General features: G+C 46.7%; 1 long non-coding RNA gene across 1 annotated transcript in view; it reads right to left on the bottom strand.

Annotated features, from left to right (window-relative positions):
- Positions 1 to 21985, bottom strand: part of LOC129460075 (uncharacterized) — a 35008-nt gene extending 13023 nt beyond the window's left edge. Inside the window, exons 1-2 of the long non-coding RNA XR_008650156.1 lie at positions 21917 to 21985; positions 2919 to 3000 (exon numbers count right to left, since the gene is read on the bottom strand). This is a non-coding gene — a long non-coding RNA (uncharacterized lncRNA). The remainder of the gene's footprint in view (positions 1 to 2918; positions 3001 to 21916) is intronic.
- Positions 21986 to 22628: the final 643 nt, after the last annotated feature.

The raw sequence follows: 22628 nt of genomic DNA, 5'->3' as shown, positions 1-22628 counted from the left end.
TGGAGAAACCCTGTCTCTACTAAAAATACAAAATTAGCCGGGTGTGGTGGCGCATGCCTGTAATCCCAGCAACTCATGAGGCTGAGGCAGGAGAATCACTTGAACCTGGGAGGCAGAGGTTGCAGTGAGCTGAGATCACGCCAGTGCACTCCAGCCTGGACGACAAGAGCGAGACTTTGTCAAAAAAAAAAAAAAAAAAGAAAAGAAATAAAGAAAGAAATTTTCCCAGATTCCTTTGATTATCTTCTTTCTTCTCTACTAGTCAGCACCCTACCCACACTGAATTACCTCTCTACTTCTGCATTTGTGATGCCACGCCATTGGAATTTGCCAGCCTGGATGGCTGCAAGGTGCTAGGTTACACAACCAAAGAGTATAGGGGAGTTAGTTTCCCCAGGGATGAATCTTGGCCACTGAGAAATGGAAGATGGGAGAGAGCTAAGCAAATACATTCCTTCTCCTTTCTCACTTTAGAGGATCTGTTCCTAGATGTGGCTCCTCCTCATGGTCTCTCTGGAAAAGACTATGCACCAAGCAAACAAGGCTGGTGAGTAACCTGCTGTGCAGGATTGGGATTGGTGGCCAGTACGGCAATATTATATAACCAACAGGCTCATGTGCCTGATGTACAGTAACATACCAATTACACTGAGACAGTAGGGCTTGCAGCAGAGAAAGAGTGTAATGGTTGCAGGGCAGCCAAGGAAGGAGATGAAAGGAGACACTCAAATCCATCTCCTCAAGGAGCTCTGGACTGGGGTTTTTAAGGGGATCACGGAAATTGGGGTCATTGATCAGGGTAAGGGGGATAAAATCATCAGGACATGGAAACTGAATTCTTTTGTGACTCAGCTCCAATGGGGTCCTTCAGTACAGCTGATGTCAGTAATTTCACTGGTATGCAGGACCTGAAAGAATATCTCAAAGGGAAAACTTAACATTTCACCGTGTTCAAGTTGTTACCTGTAAAGCAGTTAAGGAGAACTATAATTTTGTTTGTTTGTTTTGAGACAGAGTCTCACCCTGTTGGCCAGGCTGGAGTGCAGTGGCATGATCTTGGCTCATTGCAACCTCTGCCTCCCAGGCTCAAGCAATTCTCTTGCCTCAGCCTCCCGAGTAGCTGGGATTACAGCTGTGCACCACCACTCCTGGCTAATTTTTTTATTTTTAGTAGAGACGGGATTTCACCATGTTGGCCAGGCTGGTCTCAAAATCCTGACCTCAGGTAATCCACCCACCTCAGCCTCCTAAAGTGCTGGGATTACAGGCATGAGTCACCGTGCCCAGCCGGGAACTATAATCTTTTAACTGGGTATATACGATTCTAGGACAATAGGAGACATACAGGTATGAGGAAGCAGGTCAGAGACCAAGCTACCCAATGATTAGTGCCGAGTGTGCTGCAAGCTTGGTTTATTTTCATCTCTCCTTCTCTCTCCCTGATTAAATCTTTTTTTTTTTTTTTTTTTTTAATTGAGATGGAGTCTCGCTCTGTTGCCCGGGCTGGAATGCAGTGGAGCAATCTCAGCTCACTGCAAGCTCCCCCTCCCGGGTTCACGCCATTCTCCTGCCTCAGCCTCCCACGTAGCTGGGACTACAGGCGCCCATCACCATGCCCAGCTAATTTTTTTTCGTATTTTTAGTAGAGACGGGGTTTCGCTATGTTAGCCAGGATGGTCTCGATCTCCTGACCTCATGATCCGCCTGCCTCGGCCTCCGAAAGTTTTGGGATTACAGGTGTGAGCCACCGTGCCTGGCCTGATTAAATCTTTTTTCTTGGAACAGGATCCCCCTCCATTACCCAGGCTGTAGTGCAGTGGCACCATCATGGCTTACTGCAGCCTTGACCTCCCAGGCTCAAGTGATCCTCCCACCTCAGCCTCCCAAATAGCTGGGACTACAGGTGTGAGCCACCATGCTCAACTAATTTTTTTATTTGTTGTAGAGATGGAGTCTCCCTATGTAGCCCAGGCTGGTTTTGAACTCTTGGGCTCAAGCAATTCTGTCTTGACCTCCCAAAGTGCTGGGATTATAGATGTAAGCCACTCCATCTGGTCCCTTGATTAATTTTATTAAGTTCACAGGGAAAGTTTTGGAAACACATCTTTTTTTTTGAGACAGAGTCTACCTCTGTCTCCCAGGCTGGAGTGCAGTGGCACAATCTTGGCTCACTGCAATCGCTGCCTCCTGGGTTCAAGCAATTTTCCTGCCTCAGACTCCTGAGTAGCTGGGATTACAGGCACATGCCACCACGCCCCGCTAATTTTTATGTTATTAGTAGAGACAGGGTTTCACCATGTTGGTCAGGCTGGTTTCAAACTCCTCTCCTGAAGTGATCCCTCTGCCTTGGCCTCCCAAAGTCCTGGGACTATAGGCATGAGAGCCACCATGCCTGGCCAACACATCACATTGATTTGTATTTCACGTCACCTCGTTCCTCTTTTCTTCCTCATTCTCACCTCTATAGGCTTTCAACTCCTAAATAAAGTGTTAGCACTTTAATCTTGTCTCAGGCTCTGTTTTCTAATCAGGCTAGCAAAGTAGGTCCGAGAAAGATAATTATTTGAGTATGTTAAAGGAAAGGTCTATAGTATTAGGCCTCTAGATGCTTAGAAAGATGGTTGTAAGATTGTAGAGACCACTAAAAAGAAAGGTCCTAAAGGCATATCTCTGTGACCTAACACTTCTGTTGAGGTATGCCTCCAGAGCGGAGGTGAAAATGGGGAGGTGGCTCAGTCATATGTGACAGTGACACAGAGAAAGTCAGGACAGTAGGAATTCAGAGCCTGGAGAGAGAAGTTCCATGAAGCCTTCCCTCCTATAAGCTACAACTAGTTTTATTATTTTCTTTTTTTCCATCTATTCATCCATGCACTCATCCTTCCCTCCCTCCCTCCATCCCCTATTTGTTGGGATACCTTCTATGTGTCGGGCACCACACTAGGTTCTAAAGACACAGCATGGAAGGATAAATGATGATCCTTTTCTTCCTGGAGCTCACTGTTTAGCAGAGAAGACAGAAAGGATGCAGCTAAATGAGAAGTGCAGGATGTAAGGGGAGAGTTTGTTTTAGGAGTTTTTGGTGCCAAGAAACAGATGGCCTCCTATTACTGTAAGGATATTAATGGAAATAAGGAAGGCAGGGATTTCAAAAGGCTGCCAGTCCTCATGGGAACTCAGGTAAAAGTGTGCAATTCAGCCTCCCTCAGTGTATCAAACCTGAATCCTACTGGGTTTCTGAATGACTACATCCTGTGCAGGAACCATAAGGCCCTTCAGATCCAACACAGCAATCCCAGCTCTATTATTTTATAGATAAGCTACTGTAACAAACAGACTCCAAAATACAGGGGCTTAAACAAGTTAGAAATTTCTTTATTTTTTATGTGCTAGTCCATAGACAGGGTTCAAGATTAGGCTGCTTTTATGGTTTGAATATTTGTTCTCTTCAGAACTCATGCTGAAATTGAATCCCCAAAGTGGCAGTATTGAGAGTCTTTAGGAGATTCTTAGGTCAGATTAATCCTTTCATGGATTAATAAATTAATGGGTTAATGGGTTATCATGGGAGTGGAACTGATGACTTTATTTATTATTATTGAGATGGAGTCTCATTCTGTCGCCCAGGCTAGAGTGCAGTGGCACCATCTCTGCTCACTGCAACCTCCACCTCTCGGGTTTAAGCGATTCTCCTGCCTCAGTCTCCTGAGTAGCTGGGATTACAGGAATGCGCCAACATGCCTGGCTAATTTTTTTTTGAGATGGAGTCTCGCTCTGTCGTCCAGGTTGGAGTGCAGTGGCGTGATCTCAGCTCACTGCAAGCTCCACCTCCCGGGTTCACGCCATTCTCCCACCTCAGCCTCCCGAGTAGCTGGGACTACAGGCGCCCGCCACCACGCCCAGCTAATTTTTTGTATTTTTAGTAGAGACGGGGTTTTGCCATGTTAGCCAGGATGGTCTCGATCTCCTGATCTTGTGATCCACCCACCTCAGCCTCCCAAAGTGCTGGGATTACAGGCGTGAGCCACCGCACCCGGCCTAATTTTTGTATTTTTACAAAATACAAAATTTCACCATGTTGGTCAGGCTGGTCTCGAACTCCTGACCTCGTGATCCGCCCACCTCGGCCTCCTAAAGTGCTGGGATTACAGGCGTGAGCCACCACACCTGGCCTATTTATTTTATTATTATTATTTTTTTTTGAGGCAGAGTTTCCCTCTGGATCCATCCAGGCTGGAGTGCAGTGGGATGATCTCTGCTCACCGAAACCTCTGCCTCCCAGGTTCAAGAGATTCTCCTACCTCAGCCTTCCCAGTAGCCGGGATTACAGGCACCCGCCACCACGCCTGGCTGTTTTTTTTTTTTTTTTGAGACGGAGTCTTGCTCTGTGGCCCAGGCTGGAGTGCAGTGGCATGATCTCGGCTTACTGCAACCTCTGCCTCCTGGGTTCAAGTGATTCTCCTGCCTCAGCCTCCTTAGTAGCTGGGATTACAGGTGCATGCCACCATGCCTGGCTAATTTTGTATTTTTAGTAGACATGGGGTTTCACCATGTTGGCCAGGCTGGTCTCGAACTCCTGACAGGTTATCTGTCCGTCTCAGCCTCCCAAAATGCTAGGATTACAGGTATGAGCTACTGCGTCTGGCCTGGTTTCTTCCTTTTCTAGGAAGGTTTAGATGTCCACCTCTTCCTTTGCTTCCATAAAATGCCTCCAACATCGTTTCATTAACTTCTTCCTTCCCTTCCCTCCCTTCTTCCCTCCCCTTCCTATTCCTTTCTCCTCCCCTCCCCTTCCCTCCCCTCCCCCTCCCTCCCCTCCCCCTCCCCTTCCCTCCCCTCCCCTCCCCTTCCCTTCTCCTCCCTTTCTTTCCTTATGCTAGCCATAGGACATTTCATTACTTGCAATCAAAAACTTGCAAACAAAACATTGCACACAGCCAAGTTTAACCTTGAAAGAGGCATAAATGACAGCAACTCTTTTGGGAATATGTGCCATTTCTTCTGAGGCATCTATAAAACCATCACTTTCATCAGCAACAGGATTGAATGTGCTACCATGGTTTGTATTTTATCGTTGTTCTTGTTTTTAAGGAAACTATCCAAGGCCTATGTTATGAATAAGTAAGAGAGGTATAGATTTATGCTGATAGCTCTTACCTCAATATTAGAAAGGCAGATTTTTTATTTTGAGACGTTGTCTCACTCTGTCACTCAGGCTGGAGTGCAGTGGTGCTTTCTCGACTCACTGCAACCTCGGTCTCCCGGGTTCAAGGGATTACAGGTATGTGCCACCACATCCGCCTAATTTTTATATTTTTCAGTAAAGGTGGGGTTTTGCCATGTTGCCCAGGCTGATCTTGAACTCCGAGCTCATGCAATCCACCCGCCTTGTCCTCCCAAAGTGCTAGGATTACAGGTGTGAGCCACCGCTCCTGACCAGAAAGGCATAATTTGAATATATTTCTACTATTGGGCTGGCCAAGAAAAAAGTGGCCAATGGAAATTTTATTTTACTCTTCTCTCCAATCTGATAAAGGAGAGAGCCCGGCGCAGTGGCTCACGCCTGTAGTCCCAGCACTTTGGGAAGCCGAGGTGGGCGGATCTCTTGAGGTTAGGAGTTTGAGACCGGCCTGGCCAACATGGTGAAACCCTGTCTCTACTAAAAATACCAAAATTAGCCGGGTGTGGTGGCACATGCCTGTAATCGCAGCTACTTGAGAGGCTGAGGCAGGAGAATCATTTGAACCCCGGAGGCGGAGGTTGCAGTGAGCCAAGATTGCACCACTGCACTCCAGCCTGGGCGACACAGTGAGACTCCATCTCAAAAATAAAAATAAAAATGATAAAGTAGAGAGAGGGGAAAAAATGTAAAGGGCAAGCAAGAAAGACAAATGAGGAGAAACAGTCAGGCAATTTACAAATTGGATAGTTCTTTTTTTTTTTGAGATGGAGTCTCACTTTTGTTGCCCAGGCTGGAGTGCAATGGCATGATCTCAGCTCATCGCAACCTCTGCCTCCCGGGTTCAAGCGACTCACCTACCTCAGCCTCCCGAGTAGCTGGGATTACAGGTGCCCGCCGCCATGCCCAGCTAATTTTTGTAGTTTTAGTAGAGACAGGGTTTCTCCATGTTGGTCAGGCTGGTCTCAGGTGATCTGCCCGCCTCCTCGGCCTCCCAAAGTGCTGAGATTACAGGCGTGAGCCACCGCACCCAGCCAAAAATTGGATAATTATATTGAGATGTAGAAGCATCAAAAATGAGAAAATACTAAAGAGTTATTTCCAAGTAAAAGGTCCTGACATTCAGGGAGCAGCCATCATTAAATGATATCTGAGTTAGCAGAGAGGTTTGAAAGATCAGCTAATAGGAGAGGTTTTGATAAGACTTAGAGAAACACTTCTTGACACCTGAGAGGTATGATTCAGTGCAATGAGAAAACAAGGGCTGGTATGGATATTTATCTCTTGGGAGTTGAGAGACAAGGGCAAATTGCTCTTATTCATCTGGGATGGACCAGGTGAGCTCATCAGATACTTCAGAGTCTAATGAATTATCCTTGGGGTTCTTAAGATTTGACATCCCTAATCATTTTAACTGCTCTTTTTATATGTCTTACTACCAGCACGGTCCCTCTGTGTGAGCGCATTCCTCTTCTCTTATTCTGCAACTCTCTAGAGGCGAGGGCTGCAGGGAAACATGGTATGTCACTTCTTGAGACACAGACCACTGGCTTTTTTTTTTTTTTTTGTAGAGATGGGGTCTCACCATGTTGCCCAGGCTGGTCTCAACCTCTTGGGCTCAAATGATTCTCCTGCCTCAGCCTCCTGAGTAGCTGGGACTACAGGCATGTACCACCATGCCTGGCTAATTTTTTTGGTGAGATGGAGTCTCCCTATGTTGCCCAGGCTGGTCTTGAACCCCTGGGCTCCAGTGATCCTTCCACCTTGGCCTCCCAAAGTGCTGGGATTACAGGCGTGAGCCACTGCACCCGGTCCAGACCAGTAGCTTCTTGATGCTTCATGCCCTTCAGAAAAAACGATTACAGAATCACAACCTGCTCAGAAGTGTGGCAAACCCAACAATCTGTCACCACAAACGTGCTAATCATGTGGAACAGTAGCAATCAGATTCATGGCTAGCTCCTGTGAAATAGAAACGTGACACTTCAGTGGCTGCCAGGTGGTGCTTAAATAAACTGGGACACTTCACCTTGAAAGCTTTTGGCAAGTGCTGGGAAGTCAAAACAGAAATAAATGATTTAAAAAGCTATACACGTTGCATAGGAATAGTCAAGTCACATGTCCTGTAATGCCATAGCCTAGTGCTATTGAGCACGTGGATTGTGGCTATACTGTGACTGAGAAACTGAGGTTGGAATTTTATTTAAATTTTATTAATTAAAATTTTTATTTTATATATATATATATTTTGAGAAGGAGTCTCACTTTGTTGCCCCCAGGCTGGAGTGCAGTGGCGTGATCTCTGCTCACTGCAACCTCCGCCTCCTGGGTTCAAGCAATTCTCCCACCTCAGTCTCCTGAGTAGCTGGGGTTACAGGTGCCCGCCACCATGCCCAGCTAATTTTTGTATATTTAGTAGAGACGGGGTTTCACCATGTTGGCCAGGCTGGCCTCGAACTCCTGGCCTCAGGTGACCCGCCCACCTCAGCCTCCCAAAGTGCTGGGATTATAGGCGTGAACCACCGAGCCACCGCACCTGGCCTATTTTTTGTATTTTTTTAGAGACGGGGTCTCGCTCTGTCTCCCAGGCTGGACTGCAGTGGCAGATCAAGGCTCACTACAGCCTTGACGTCCCAGGATCAAGTGATCCTCTGGCCTCAGCCTCCTGAGTAGCTGGGACTACAGGCATGCGCCATCATGGCCAGGCTAATTTTGGAATTTTTTTTTGTAGAGAGAGGGTCTTTCTAAGTTTCCCAGGCTGGTCTTGAACTCTTGGGCTCCAGAGATCTTCCCACCTCAGGCTCCCAAAGTGCTGGGATTATAGGCCTGAGGCACATGCCTGGCCCAAAACAAACCATTTTATTTTATTTTATTTTATTTTATTTTATTTTATTTTATTTTATTTTATTTTATTAACTTTTTGAGACAGTCTCGCTCTGTCACCCAGGCTGGAGTGCAGTAGTGCAATCATGGCTCACTGCAACCTCTGTCTCCCGGGTTCAAGCAATGCTCGTGCCTCAGCCTCCCAAGTAGCTGGGATTACAGGCACGTGCCACCATACCCGGCTAATTTTTGTATTTTTTAGTAGAGAAGGGTTTTTACCATGTTGGCCAGGCTGGTCTCAAACTCCTGACCTCAAGTGATCTGCCCTCCTTGGCCTCCCATAATGTTGGGATTATAGGCGTGAGCCACTATACCTGGCCACAAAATGAACCATTTTAAAATGAACAACTTTATGACATTTAGTACATTCACAATGTCATGCAACCACCGCCTTTGTCTAGTTTCAAACCACTTTTATCACCTCAAAAGAAAACCCCATACTCATTAAACAGTTGCTCCCCATTCTCCACTCCTCCCAGCCCCTGGCAACCACCAATCTATATTTTGTCTCTATGGATTTACCTATTCCAGATATTTCATATAAATGAAATCACACAATATGTGGCATTTTGTATCTGGCATCTTAGGCTTAGCATATTGTAATTAATTTCCATTTTAAATTACAAAACCTAGGCTGGGCACGGTGGCTCATGCCTGAGGTCAGGAGTTCGAGACCAGCCTGCCAACATGATGAAACCCCGTCTCTACTAAAAATACAGAAATTAGCTGGGTGTGGTGGCATGTGCCTATAGTCCTAGCTACTCAGGAGGCTGAGGCAAGAGAATGACTTGAATCCAGGAGGTTGCAGTGAGCTGAGATCATGCCATTGCACTCTAGCTTGGGCAACACAGCGAGAGTCTGTCTCAAACAAACAAACAACAAACAAACCAAAAAAACCACCAAGACTTATTTGGCTAAGTTTGAATGAGTGATTTTTGAGGACAGTGGGGTAGCTGTCACTCAGATTATCAGGACCATTCCTTATTGCCTAACCCATGCTTCAGTTTTATGTGATTATGGCTGTAAGTAAAAATTAAAGGAACCTGGAGGCCGAGGTGCCGATCACGAAGTCAGGAGATCAAGACCACGGTGAAACCCCATCTCTATTAAAAATACAAAAAATTAGCCGGGCGTGGTGGCGGGTGCCTGTAGTCCCAGCTACTCGGAGAGGCTGAGGCTGGAGAATGGCGTGAACCCAGGAGGCAGAGCTTGTAGTGAGCAGAGATGGCGCCACTGCACTCCAGCCTGGGCGACAGAGCGAGACACCGTCTCAAAAAAAAAAAAAAAAAAAAAAATTAAAGGAACTTTAGGGGTTATTTAATGAAAACAGGATTGCTTAATGAAAATCACATTTTGGCCCCCAAGCAATGTTGTTCTGGCATCTTGTCCACATGGCAGAACACAGTATGGGTACCCTCTACTGAACATCACCATTGAACGTTATATAGCTTTGGCATCTTGGGCCAGTTAGTACCCAATAAAAGCCAACAGTGCCTGATAGCAAAGATGGTACCTAATGGTACGGGGTGCAGATGTTCTTTGGATAAAGTGGAAGTCAACTGAGATAGTCAAAACCAGCAGAAATAGGCCAGGCATGGTGGCTCACACCTGTAATCCCAGCACTATGGGAGGCCGAGGTGGGCAGATCACTTGAGATCAGGAGCTCGAGACCAGCCTGGTGAAACACCATCTCTACTAAAAATGCAAAAATTAGCAGTGCATGGTGGCGGATGCCGGTAATTCCAGCTACTCTGGAAGCTGAGGCAGGAGAATCACTTGAACCTGGAAGTGGAGGTTGCAGTGAGCCGAGATTGCACCACAGCACTCCAGCCTGGGTGACAGAGTGAGACTCTGTCTCAAAAAAATAAAAAACAAAACAAAACAACCAAACAAAAAAACACCCAGCAAAAATAGCAGCATGCCTGGTTAATGTCAGTATATCCAGAACAGGAGGAAAGGAGGAAAAACCCACAAACCTGAGGCCGACGAGACTCGTTTCTATGTGTGATCCTCTCCTGTGCATTCCTGGAAATTCTGACAGGGAACAAACTTTGCAGGAGCCTGGAGTTCTACATCAAATAGCAGATGAGGGCATAGTGCATTGTCTTGGGTTGGGCTCCCCAAGAATCCTTGCCGAGACAATAATTCAATTACAGGTTGTTTATTTGGGAGGTGATCCCAAGAAACAACGGTGTGGGGACGGAGAAACGGAGACAGAGAAAGGAAGTCAGCCTATAAAAGGTGTGTTACCAAGCAGGTTACCACTGTGGGCAGCAGGAACTCGGTCTCACTGGGGAGCCCTGGAAGACTGTATAGAACATGCCTCAGGGTTATCTCAGTGGAGGATAAATATGGAACTGGTGTTTTTTTTTTTTTAGATTTTTGAGACAGAGTCTGGCTCTGTTGCCCAGGCTGGAGTGCAATGGCACGATCTCAGCTCACTGCAACTTCCACCTCCCGGGTTCAAGCAATTCTCCTGCCTCAGCCTCCTGAGTAGCTGGGATTAAAGACATGCGCCACCATGCTTGGCTAATTTTTGTAATTTTAGTAGAGACGGGGTTTCACCATGTTGGTCAGGCTGGTCTCAAACTCCTGACCTCAAGTGATCCACCCACCTTGGCCTCCCGAAGTGCTGGGATTACAGGCGTGAGCCACCGCGCCTGGCCAGGAGCTGGGGTATTTATCTAACAACTCCCATCCCTCACTGGGTGAGGGCTATTTCTAGGGACTTGAACTTTCCGGGACTTCTAGGCTATCCTGCCTGCAGACCAGGTGTGTGTCCACAACCAGAACAAAGCCTTCATTCAGAGAGTCACGAGGAACATTCTTTGGTGTTTAGAAATGAGTGTTGAGGGGCACTGGCCAGGGCCCCAATAGCATCCACCACACCCGTGATTGCACCAGGCTGTGGGCACAGAGGAATTGATCATATTTATCCCTGTGTTAGTCTCATCTCTGGCCCCATTTCAATCCTCACTCTTGTTTTGTTTTTCTTCTTCCTTCTCTCTTATGTATAATTTATGCTGTCTAGCTATGTTTTATGTATCCTTGTAAGCTGCCTTAAATCTTTTCTGGAACACAGCAGGGTATAAATAAATAAATACTAGTGAGGAGTAACATTTTACCTTTATTTTTGACCATTTCCCCCCATTCTGTGTCTTCTTGGAACAGACTCTCATTCATCTGTGCCTAGCATTGTGTTGAGCACGTCGAAAGCATTTGACTATTGTTCTGTAAAATAACAGGCAGCACAAAGATACACATAATGGTTTATAAGCTGACTCTGTGACCAGACACAGATACAGAGGCACAGTCCTCTCTGGCCTCTGACTTCTTAAACCCGGTGCCTAGAACAGCAGTTGCCACATAGTATAGGTGTCCAGAAAATATGTGTTGAATGAATTAATGAGACTTATACGACCTACGTTGTATTAGTCCATTTTCATACTGCTGTGAAGCAATGCCCAAGACTGGGTAATTTGTAAAGAAAAAGAGGTTTAATGGACTCACAGTTCCACATGGCTGGGGAGGCCTCACAATCGTGGCAGAAAGTGAAGGAGGAGCAAAGGCATGTCTTACATGGCGGTCAGCAAGACAGTGTGTGCAGGGCAACTGCCCTTTATAAATCCATCAGATTGGCTGGGTGCAGTGGCTCACATCTGTAATCCTAGCACTTTGGGAGGCCAAGGTGGGCAGATTGCCTGAGCTCAGGAGTTCGAGACCAGCCTGGGCAACATGGCAAAACCCTATCTCTACTAAAAATACAAAAAATTTGCCGGGTATGGTGGCACATGCCTGTAATCCCAGCTACTTGGGAGGTTAAGGCACGAGAATCACTTGAGCCTGGGAGGTGGAGGTTGCAGTGAGCTAAGATTGTGCTATTGCACTCCAGCCTGGGTGACACAGTGAGACCCTGTATCAATCAATAAATAAAAACATAAATAAAAATAATAAAACTATCAGATCTCATGAGACTTATTCACTGTCATGAGAACAACATGGGAAAAACCTGGCCCCATTATTCAATTACTTCTCACTGGGTCCGTCCCACGTCACATGGGGATTATGGGAGCTACAATTCAAGATGAGATGTGGGTGGGGACATAGTCAGACCATATCATACGTACAGTAAGGCCTCCCTTAGACCACCAATTAGAAATCCATCAACATACCGGAATTGTGTTGCGTTTTTGTTTGTTTGGTACAGGGTCTCACTCTGACACCCAGGCTGAAGGGCAGTGGCATGATCACAGCTCACTGCAGCCTTAACCTCCTGGGCTCAAGTGATTTTCCCACCTCAGCGTCCGGAGTAGCTGGGACAACAGGCATGCGCCACCACACCTAATTTTTTTTTTCTTTTTGGCGAGACAAGGTCTTACTATGTTGCCCAGGCTGGTCTCAAACTCCTTAGCTCAGATGATTCACCTGCCTTGGCCTCCCAAAGTGCTGGGACTATAAGCATGAGCCACTGTGCCTGGCCAGAATTGCAGTTTTTGCAAGGTCAAGGTTGCCCTTGAAATTACTATCATGTGGATGTACTTAATTTCATGAGCACAAGCTGAGGGGTAGGGACTAAAGATAGATCCAGAGATGGTGCTTTAAAATGTATACCCAGCAGGCTATGTGCGTCTAAGAACACCCAATGGCAATTCAGAGGCAGTCTGTTTATGAGCCTAATCTTTGCTTGTAGATGTCCTGGCAAATTGTTCTTAATAACACCCCTATTGAGCAAAGAATTACCAGCAATGCTGGAAAGTGAGCTCCCCAGGAACCTCATATGCTAGAAATTGAGGGATTGCTTTACATCCCATGAATCTCTGAGGAACATGTTCTATTTAACTCCCTATTTCCCCATAGGCATGGTTTGGGGCTAGGTTCTCTAGAAGCAGATGCTTACATGGAGTTTGGGGTACAAAATGCTCATTAGGAATCAGTCAGGCCAGGTGCAGTGGCTCACACCTGTAATTCCAGCACTTTGGGAGCCCGAAGGGGGCGGATCTTTTTTTTTTTTTGAGACGGAGTTTCGCTCTTGTTGCCCAGGCTGGAGTGCAGTGGTGCAATCTCGGCTCACTGCAACCTCCAACTCCCGGGTTCAAGCGATTATCCTGCCTCAGCCTGCCAAGTAGCTGGGATTACACGCTTGCACCACCCTGCCTGGCTAATTTTGTATTTTTGGTACAGACAGGGTTTCTCCATTTTGGGGGTGGATCTCTTGAGTCCAGGAGTTCAAGAGTAGTCTGGGCAACATGGTGAGACCTCGTCTCTGCAAAAAATACAAAAATTAGCCAGGCATGGTGGTGTGCACCTTAGTCCCAGCTACTTGGGAGGCAGAAGTGGGAGGATCACCTGAGCCTGGCAGATTGAGGCTGCAGTGAGTTGAGATCCCACCACTGCACTCCCGATCTCAAAAATAAATAAGTAAATAAAGGAATCAGTCCCTATGAAAAAAATGAGAAGAAGCAGGATTGGGCAGAGAGAAATACCTAGCCACAGTGCAGGCTTGACCAAAGTTTGGCTAGCCCAGAGGGGAGCTCCAGAGCAAGGATTGCCTGTCAAAGTGTTCCAAGTCAGGTGGAATGGGCGACCTTTATAAATGACTTTCCTGGCCAGGTGTGGTGGCTCACACCTGTAATCCCAAACTTTGGAAGGCCAAGGTGGTTGGATCACTTGAGGTCAGGAGTTCGAGACCAGCCTGGCCAACATGGGTGAAACCCCCGTCTCCACTAAAAATACAAAATTAGCTGCACATGGTGGCGAGTGCCTGTAATCCCAGCTACTCAGGAGGCTGAGATAGGAAAATCGCTTGAATCTGGGACGTGGAGGTTGCAGTGAGCCAAGATCGCGCCACTGCACTCTAGCCTGGGCGACAGAGTGAAACTCCATCTCAAAAAACAAAACAAAACAAAACACTTTCCTTGCCCAGTCAACAGATGCAGGCTACCCCGGGAAGGGCATGGCCTTGGGCTGGGCAGGGCTCTGCAGATGAGGCTGACCTTGAAGGAGGTGACAGCTGCAGTCTGTCTGCTGACTGCACTCCCTGCAGTCCCTGGATAGCAAGTCCTCCCTTGAGGGGGCATGTGGGTGGCCCAGCTCTGTGGCCAGCACAGGGATCACGTGGCAGTTGCCCACAGTAACAGCTAGCTTGACAACACACTCTTTTTTTTTTTGAGACAGAGTTTCGCTCTTTTTGCCCAGGCTGGAGTGCAATGGTGCAATCTCAGCTCACCGCAACCTCTGCCTCTTGGGTTCAAGTGATTCTCCTGCCTTAGCCTCCCGAGTAGCTGGGATTACAGGCATGTGCAACCACACCCGGCTAATTTTTTTTATTTTAAGTAGAGACAGGGTTTCTCCATGTTGGTCAGACTGGTCTCGAACTCCCGACCTCAGGTGATCTGCCCGCCTCGGCCTACCAAAGTGCTGGGACTACAGGTGTGAGCCACACTCTTATTGGCTGCCTTTCTTTCCTTATCTTATTTTCCTACTCCCCTACAAGGTGCTTTCTTCACTTCCCAAATAAACTAACCCAAATCCTTGTCTCAGGATGTGCTTCTGGGGGAGCTGAAACCAAGACATATCCAACTTGCCTTCAGAATCATGTTCCTAGGGGCAGGGCTGTTGGTTTCTGGTTTTGTAAATCTACTTTTCCTGAGTTGCATAGACGTAGGGTAACTTAAGTCCTGTTTTGCTCAACACAATTCCTGTTTAATATGTGGCCTTGGTATTCCATTCCCTAGATGTTCCCTTTTGTCTTAAGAGTATCCTGGTTTGGCTGGGCATGGTGGCTCATGCCTGTCATCCTATCACTTTGGGAGGCTGAGGCGGGCGGATTGCTTGAGCTCAGGAGTTCAAGACTAGCACGGGCAACATGGTAAAACCCTGTCTCTACAAAAAATACAAAAAAATTAGCCAGGCATGGTGGTGCACACCTATGGTCCCAGCTACTTGGGAGGCTGAGGCAGGAGGATTGCTTCAGCCCAGGGGATCAAGGCTGCAGTAAGCCGAGATCATACCACTGCACTCCAGCCTGGGCAACATAGCAAGATGGTGTCTCAAAAAAAAAAAAAAAAAAAAAGTATCCTGGTCTGGATGACACACTTTTTCCCCCTTTCTTTCCACAGGTGTTGATGGATGACACTATTTTTTTTTTTTTTTAGATGGAGTTTTTGCTCTTGTTGCCCAGCCTGGAGTGCAGTGGGGCAATCTTGGCTCATGGCAACCTCTGCCTCCTGGGTTCAAGCAATTCTCCTGCCTCAGCCTCCCAAGTAGTTGGGATTACAGGGGCCTGCCACCACTCCTGGCTAATTTTTTCTATTTTTAGTAGAGACGGGGTTTCACCATGTTGGCCAGGCTGGTCTTGAACTCCTGACCTCAGGTGATCCATCTGCCCCAGCCTCCCGAAGTGGTGGGATTACGGGCATGAGCCACTGAGCCCGGCCCCGATGACACATTTTATAACCATCCTACAACTGTTTGAAGTGAGTGATCCTTGGTCAGATACATGGACAAGGAAAAGTGGTTAGTTTTGATTTGAATGCCATCAACTCATTGCTTACTTTGGGTGAATCATCCCATTGTAGAGCTGGAAGCAGCTTTCGGAACTGGCTATTCCATGGACTCTCCACCTTTTTTTCTGTTACGCTGCACATGGTCAGGCATTCATATGCATAACACTCCCAGGGGGAAGTCTCAATATGCCAGCTGTAACTGCTCCTTTTTCTCCCAGTAGGGAAAGCATATTAAATGCTGGCAAGAATTAGGTTGGTATAGGGATAATGTATTCTTTAAAAATATACGAATCATCCTCTAGCTAATGGTACTTTAACCATTAGCATCAGATCACTCATGGCACAGGTCATGACCAATCGAATTTGAGAACAGCTGATCTCTTCCCAAATCCTTGAATTACATAAAAAAAATCATCTAGCCTCATGGTGTCTTCATTTTCTCACTTGGAAATGGGGATGGTAAAATCTCCTTCTCTGTCTGGTTGGGATGTGGCGGAAGGCAAATGAGATAATGATTGTGAAAGCCTGGGGAAGTATAAAATCTTAAAGGAATGGAGGCGGTGTGGTGGCTGTCTGGATATGCCACAAGGCAGCCGTATCTACTGAGTTTGCAAGCGTCACACCAGGATTTACACAGTAGGCTCGCAGGGGAATTTGATCCGTCTAGTTTGCACAGGGATTCTTTCCTCAAGACATTTACAAGTCAAAATTTTACCAGTGCTCCTGGTCATTACATAAATTCTCTACATCTTTGTCAAGATGTGTTAGTCAGTGGCCAAGCCCAGTGGCTCACGCCTGTAATCCTGGCACTTTGGGAGGCCGAGGCAGGTGGATCACGAGGTCAAGAGATGGAGACCATTCTGGCCAACATGGCGAAACCCCGTCTCTACTGAAAATACAAAAATTAGCTGGGTGTGGTGGCACATGCCTGTAGTCCCAGCTACTCTGGAGGCTGAGGCAGGAGAATTGCTTGAACCTGGGAGGCAGAGATTGCAGTGAGCCAAGATCGCACCACTGTGCTCCAGCCTGGCGGCAGAGCGAGACTCCGTCTCAAAAAAAAAAAAAAAAAAAAAAAAAAAAAAAAAAAAAAAAAAAGATGTGTTAGTAAGAACCTCACAGTTGCAAGATACAGAAATCCAATATAAATTAGCTTGAATAAAAAGTGATAATTGGGCCAGGTGCAGTGGCTCGTGCCTGTGATTCCAGCACTTTGGGAGGCTGAGGGGGAGGATTGCTTGAGGGGTTTGAGACCAACCTGGGCAACGTAGCAAGACCCCATCTCTACAAAAAAAATATTTTAATTAGCTGGGCATGGTGGCATGTACCTGTAATCCTAGCCACTCAGGAAGCTAAGGTGGGAGGATCGCTTGAGCCCGTAAGTTGAGGCTGCAGTGAGCCACGATTGTGCCACTTCACTCCATCCTGGGTGACAGAGTGAGACCCTGTCTATTAACAAAAAGAGGAGGGGGGGTATTTATTGGCTCACATGAGGAAACTATGGGAATGTCCCGGTTGGAGCTAGCCACAGATGGCCAAACTCCAGACTTGAACATCGCAAGGATTTTCTGTGCTGCTTACCCATCCTGCTGTCTGTATACTGGTTTCATTTTCCTTAGAACAACTTCTTTCTTAGGTGGGGGCATGGCTCTTGAATGCTGGGCTTCCATATTTATAGCCTTGTGACCAAGGAGAAAAGATACCCTTTTCTTTGACCCTGACCCCTCAGGTTAAACTAGAAGAACTCTAGAGAAGCACTCTGATTGGCTCATCTTTGAACCAATCACTGCAGTCTGAGCCAGGTGAGACTGACGCCCACACCTCAAATGAATTATCCAGTTTCTCATGTACGAAGCTACTTCGAGGACTGTTGGGAGCTGGCAGCCATCGCATCTGTGTCTATCGCTTGGGGAAACTACAGTCTTATACATTGTCAAACCTTTATTCCTAATGAATCTATTACACTTCCAGGGCTATAAATAATAAATCCTCTCCCATTCCTCCAATGCAAATATTTTGAATATTTTAATGATTGCTTTCCAAAGCCTACTTTCGAAATCACCCATCTAAGATTTGTGCCAATATATACTCCCACAAACAGATGGTGGTGGGCATCCTTGAATTATAAGCTGTCATTGATCTATACTGGTGGTTCTCAACTGAAGATTTTGCCTCCCCAGAGGACAATGGCAATGACTGCAGACTTTTTTTTTTTTGGCAGAGTCTCTCTCCGTCGCCCAGGCTGGAGTGCAATGGCGCAATCTCGGCTCACTGCAACCTCCATCTCCTGGGTTCAAGAGATTCTCATGCCTCAGTCTCCCAAGTAGCTGGGATTACAGGTGTGCACCACCACGCCCAGCTCTTTTTTTTTTTTTTTTTCCAGGCAGAGTCTCACTCTGTCACCCAGGCTGGAGTGCGGTGGTGCGATCTCGCCTCACTGCAACCTCTGCCTCCCGGGTTCAAGTGCTTCTTCTGCCTCAGCCTCCTGAGTAACTGGGATTGCATGCATGCACCATCATGCCCATCTAACTTTTCTATTTTTAGTAGAAACAGGGTTTTGCTATGTTAGCCAGGCTTGTCTTGAACTCCTGGCCTCAAGTGATCCGCCCGCATCAGCCTCCCAAAGTGTTGGGATTACAGGTGTAATCCCAGTTACTTGGGAGTCTGCGACAGCGGAATCGCTTGAATCCAAGAGGTGAAGGTTGCAGTGAGCCAGGATCGGGCTACTGCATTCCAGCCTAGGTGACAGAGCGAGACTCCGTCTCAAAAAAAGAAAATGCCTCATTATTGGTAAAGGAATATGAAAATGTAAGAAAGTATTTATAGGCTGCCTGGTACAGAACCTCGAACACAGGAGGTGCCACATAATTGTTGGATAAAAGTTTTTCCTGTGAGAACTGCTCCAGTAACAGCCACCAGATGGCAGCAAAGAGCAAGTTTCCCCTCAGAAGTTCCCTCTGGTTAGCCCATGGGGTTTGACAGGGGGAAGAAAATGGTTGATTTCTTTTCTTTGCATTTTTTGTTGTTGTTGTTGTTGTTTGTTTGTTTTTGAGATAGAGTCTCGCTCTGTCGCCCAGGCTGGAGTGCAGTGGCACGATCTGGGCTCACTGCAACCTCCGCCTCCTGAGTAGCTGTGATTACAGGTGCACGCCACCACGCCCAGCTATTTTGTATTTTTAGTAGGGATGGGTTTTCACCATGTTGGCCAGGCTGGCCTTGAACTCCTGACCTCAAGAGATCCACGCACCTTGGCCTCCCAAAGTACTGGGATTACAGGTGTAATAAGCCAATGTGCCCGGCCATAAATTTTTTGTAGAGAGGTGGTCTCCTTGTGTTGCTCAGGCTGGTCACAAACTCCTGGGCTCAAGTGATTTTCTTGCCTCAGCCTCCCAAAGGGCTGGAATTACAGGCGTGAGCCACCATGACTGGCCCCTCCCTGATTGCTATCAAATTGATTCCCCATCGCTCACTCCTCCCCTCCTCTTCAACACTTCCCTACCTCAAACCCACTCGTGTGTTTTTTTTTCTTTCTCCCAATTTCTACCCTGGGAAAGATTTCTTTAAAATGCACTGAGGGGCAAATTGAAAGTGACAACAATCTTTGTGTTCAGAGCCTGAAGTTAATGTGTTCTGGCAATGGGGATTAAACCTGAGGAATTCACAAAACATGTTTCAGGCAAAATGAGTGAAAATGGATGAGGCGATGGGAAAGAATGAAAATATTTAAACAGATTACTTATGCTGTAAGTGCCTGTCCCAGGTGGGCCTTCCATCCACCCATCATCCATTCTGCAAATATTTATTCCTGACTTGGGAATACAGATACAGGCTTAATCCTCACGGAAACAGGGAAGACAAATATTAGAGAAGTAATTAATTACACATGTGATGTAGGCTAGGATGGGGAGGGGACCAGGACCACGGTGACGTGTAATGGGGTGACCTAATTTTTGGAAAGAGTCAAGACAGGCCTCTCTGGGAAAGTGATGTTTAAGGTGAGACTCAAGTATGAGTAAGAGTTGGCAAAGAAGGAGGGGGAGGGAGTGGGCTAAGCCCTCTAGGCTGAGGGAACAGGGTACTTGAAGGTCCAGGGATTTCCACGTAATTTTAGAGCACTCTGGTTGAGAAAATACATGACTAAAAGCTACCATGATTTAAGGACTCTTCAGATTCCTGTTTTATTTATTATAACATCATCTACACATTTTGAAAAATTATTGGCTGGGTGCAGTGGCTCATGTAATCACACTTTGGGAGGCCAAGGCTAGAGGACTGCTTGAGCCTAGGAGTTCGAGACCAGCCTGGGCAACATAGCAAAACCTTGTCTCTACTAAAAATAAAAAATTAGCCACATGTGATGACGTGCTCCTGTAGTCCCAACTACTTGGGAGGCTGAGGTGGGAAGATCATTCATGCCAGGAGTTTGAGGTTGCAGTGAGCTGTGATCATGCTGCTGTACTCCAGCCTGAACAACAGAATGAGATCCTTTCTCAAAAAAAAAAAAAGAAAGAAAGAAAGAAAAAGAAAAAGAAAAAAGTCTTATGTGGGTGTGCAGGAGGCAACATTTATTCAGTCTATAAATAAATGTGGTGATGGGTTGCATTGATTTCATAGAGTCCTTATGACTGTACGACCCCAGTCCATGGAATACATAGGACACAATCCCTGTCCTTAAGGGGCTGATAGTTTAGTCCTGACAATGGTTGCCCCTCCGTGCACTCCCTTTGTCTTAACACTTCAGGGCATCTCTTATGAAACATTTGCATGTTTGGGCATGTTATTCTTGGATCTGTCCCTATTCCTCTGATCACTCTCCGTCACCTCATCTCCAACACTCATTAAACTAGAAGTTCCTAATTCAGATCCATGAACCCTCAAAAGGGGACAGTGGATAGAATTCAAACATCCAGGGCCGGACGCGGTGGCTCACGCCTGTAATCCCAGCACTTTTGGAGGCCGAGGCGGACGGATCACGAGGTCATGAGATCGAGACCATCCGGAGCTTGCAGTGAGCTGAGATTGCGCCACTGCACTCCAGCCTGGGCGACAGAGCGAGACTCCATCTCAAAAAAAAAAAAATTCAGACATCCAAGAACGTGGATGGGGGGAAAATCACTTCTCTATTTTCACCAAGTTCTAACTGAAAGATAGCATTTCTCCTTCCATTGTGAATGCAGACAACAAACCACGCCTGTGATTTTTTTTTTTTTTTTTTTGACAGGGGGTCTTTCTCTGTTGCCCAGGCTGAAGCACAGTGGTGTGATCACAGGTCACTGCAGCCTCCACCTCCCGGGCTCAAGTGATCCTCCCACCTCAGCCTCCCGAGTAGCTCGGATCACAAGCACACACTACCACGCCCAGCTAATGTTTTAACTTTTTGTAGAGACAGGGGTCTCACTGTGTTGCCAGGGCTGGTCTGGAACTCCTGGCAGTGCCTGTGATTTTGTCACCAGTAGAAGTCACAGATATTTGTACACTACATGTACAGCTGCTGCTGATGTCTCAAAATTAATGCTCATAGCTACTTTAAAATCACGGCAGTTTTTAGACTTGCTGCTAGATCTTATTATTTAGTTTGTTAATAGAGTCACATATTGCTATAAAATGTGTTTATAGCAATTGTTTATAGCAATATAAAAATCATGTTGCTGGCCGGGCGCGGTGGCTCACACTTGTAATCCCAGCACTTTGGGAGGCCGAGGCGGGCGGATCACGAGGTCAGGAGATCGAGACCACGGTGAAACTCCGTCTCTACTAAAAATACAAAAAAATTAGCCAGGCATGGTGGCGGGCGCCTGTAGTCCCAGCTACTCGGAGAGGCTGAGGCAGGAGAATGGCGTGAACCCGGGAGGCGGAGCTTGCAGTGAGCCGAGATTGCGCCACCGCACTCCAGCCTGGGCGACAGAGAGAGACTCCGTCTCAAAAAAAAAAAAAAAAAAAACCATGTTGCTATGTCCCAAGTTGGTTTTGTATTTTGATAACTTGTATTTCAATATAATTGGTTCCTTTGTAACCCTGTGTGTTTTCTTTTTGGCATTTAAAGCTGTTATTCTGACCAGGAGCGGGTGTGGTGGCACAGGCCTGTAATCCCAGCATTTTGGGAGGCCGAGGTGGGCTGATCATCTGAGGTCAAGAGTTTAAGAACAGACTGGCCAACATGGTGAAACCCCATCTCTAAAAAAAATACAAAAAATTAGCTGGGCGTCATGGCGGGTACCTGTAATCCCAGCTACTCAGAGGCTGAGGCAGCAGAATCGATTGAACCCGGAGGTGGAGTGTATTAGTCTGTTTTCATGCTGCTGATAAAGACATACCCGAAACTGGGAAGAAAAAGAGGTTTAATTGGACTTACAGTTCCCCATGGCTGGGTAGGCCTCAGAATCATGGCGGGGGCAAAAGGCACTTCTTAACATAGCAGTGACTAGTGAAAAATGAGGAAGAAGCAAAAGCGGAAACCCCTGATAAACTGATCGGATCTCGTGAGACTTAGTCACTATCACGAGAATAGCAGGGGAAAGACCAGCCCCCATGATTCAATTACCTCCCCCTGGATCTCTCCCATAACACGTGGAAATTCTGGGAGATATAATTCGAGTTGATATTTGGTTGGGGACACAGCCAAACCATATCACGAAGTTTGCAGTGAACTGAGATCGCACCACTGCACTCCAGCCTGGGTGGCAGAGTGAGACTCTGTCTCAAAAAAACAAAAACAAAAACAAAAACAAAACACACAAAAAACCCATTATTCTGAGAAGAGTCCTTCAGCTTCACAGGGTTGCCAAAGGGAATTCACACATAGAAAATGCGAAAAAAAAGCATGCAAAACTCAAGAGTTCTTTGAGCTACGCTTTGAGTCGTCTCTCTTTGGGTGGACTCAAGGCCACATTATGACTTTTGTGGGCCTGAAGCACTTTTGTTGCCTGTATGAACCCATCTTCTCTAAAAGATACTAAAAATGATATTTTGGCCAGCCGAGGTGACTCACGCCTGTAATCCCAGCACTTTGAGAGGCCAAGGCAGGAGGATCGCTTGACCCCAGGAGTTCAAGACCAGCCTGGGCA

Source organism: Symphalangus syndactylus, chromosome 13 (assembly GCF_028878055.3).
Source record: "Symphalangus syndactylus isolate Jambi chromosome 13, NHGRI_mSymSyn1-v2.1_pri, whole genome shotgun sequence".
Lineage (NCBI taxonomy): Eukaryota > Metazoa > Chordata > Mammalia > Primates > Hylobatidae > Symphalangus > Symphalangus syndactylus.
The sequence above is the reverse complement of the archived record's forward strand: the minus strand, read 5'-3'. Positions and strand labels throughout refer to the sequence as shown.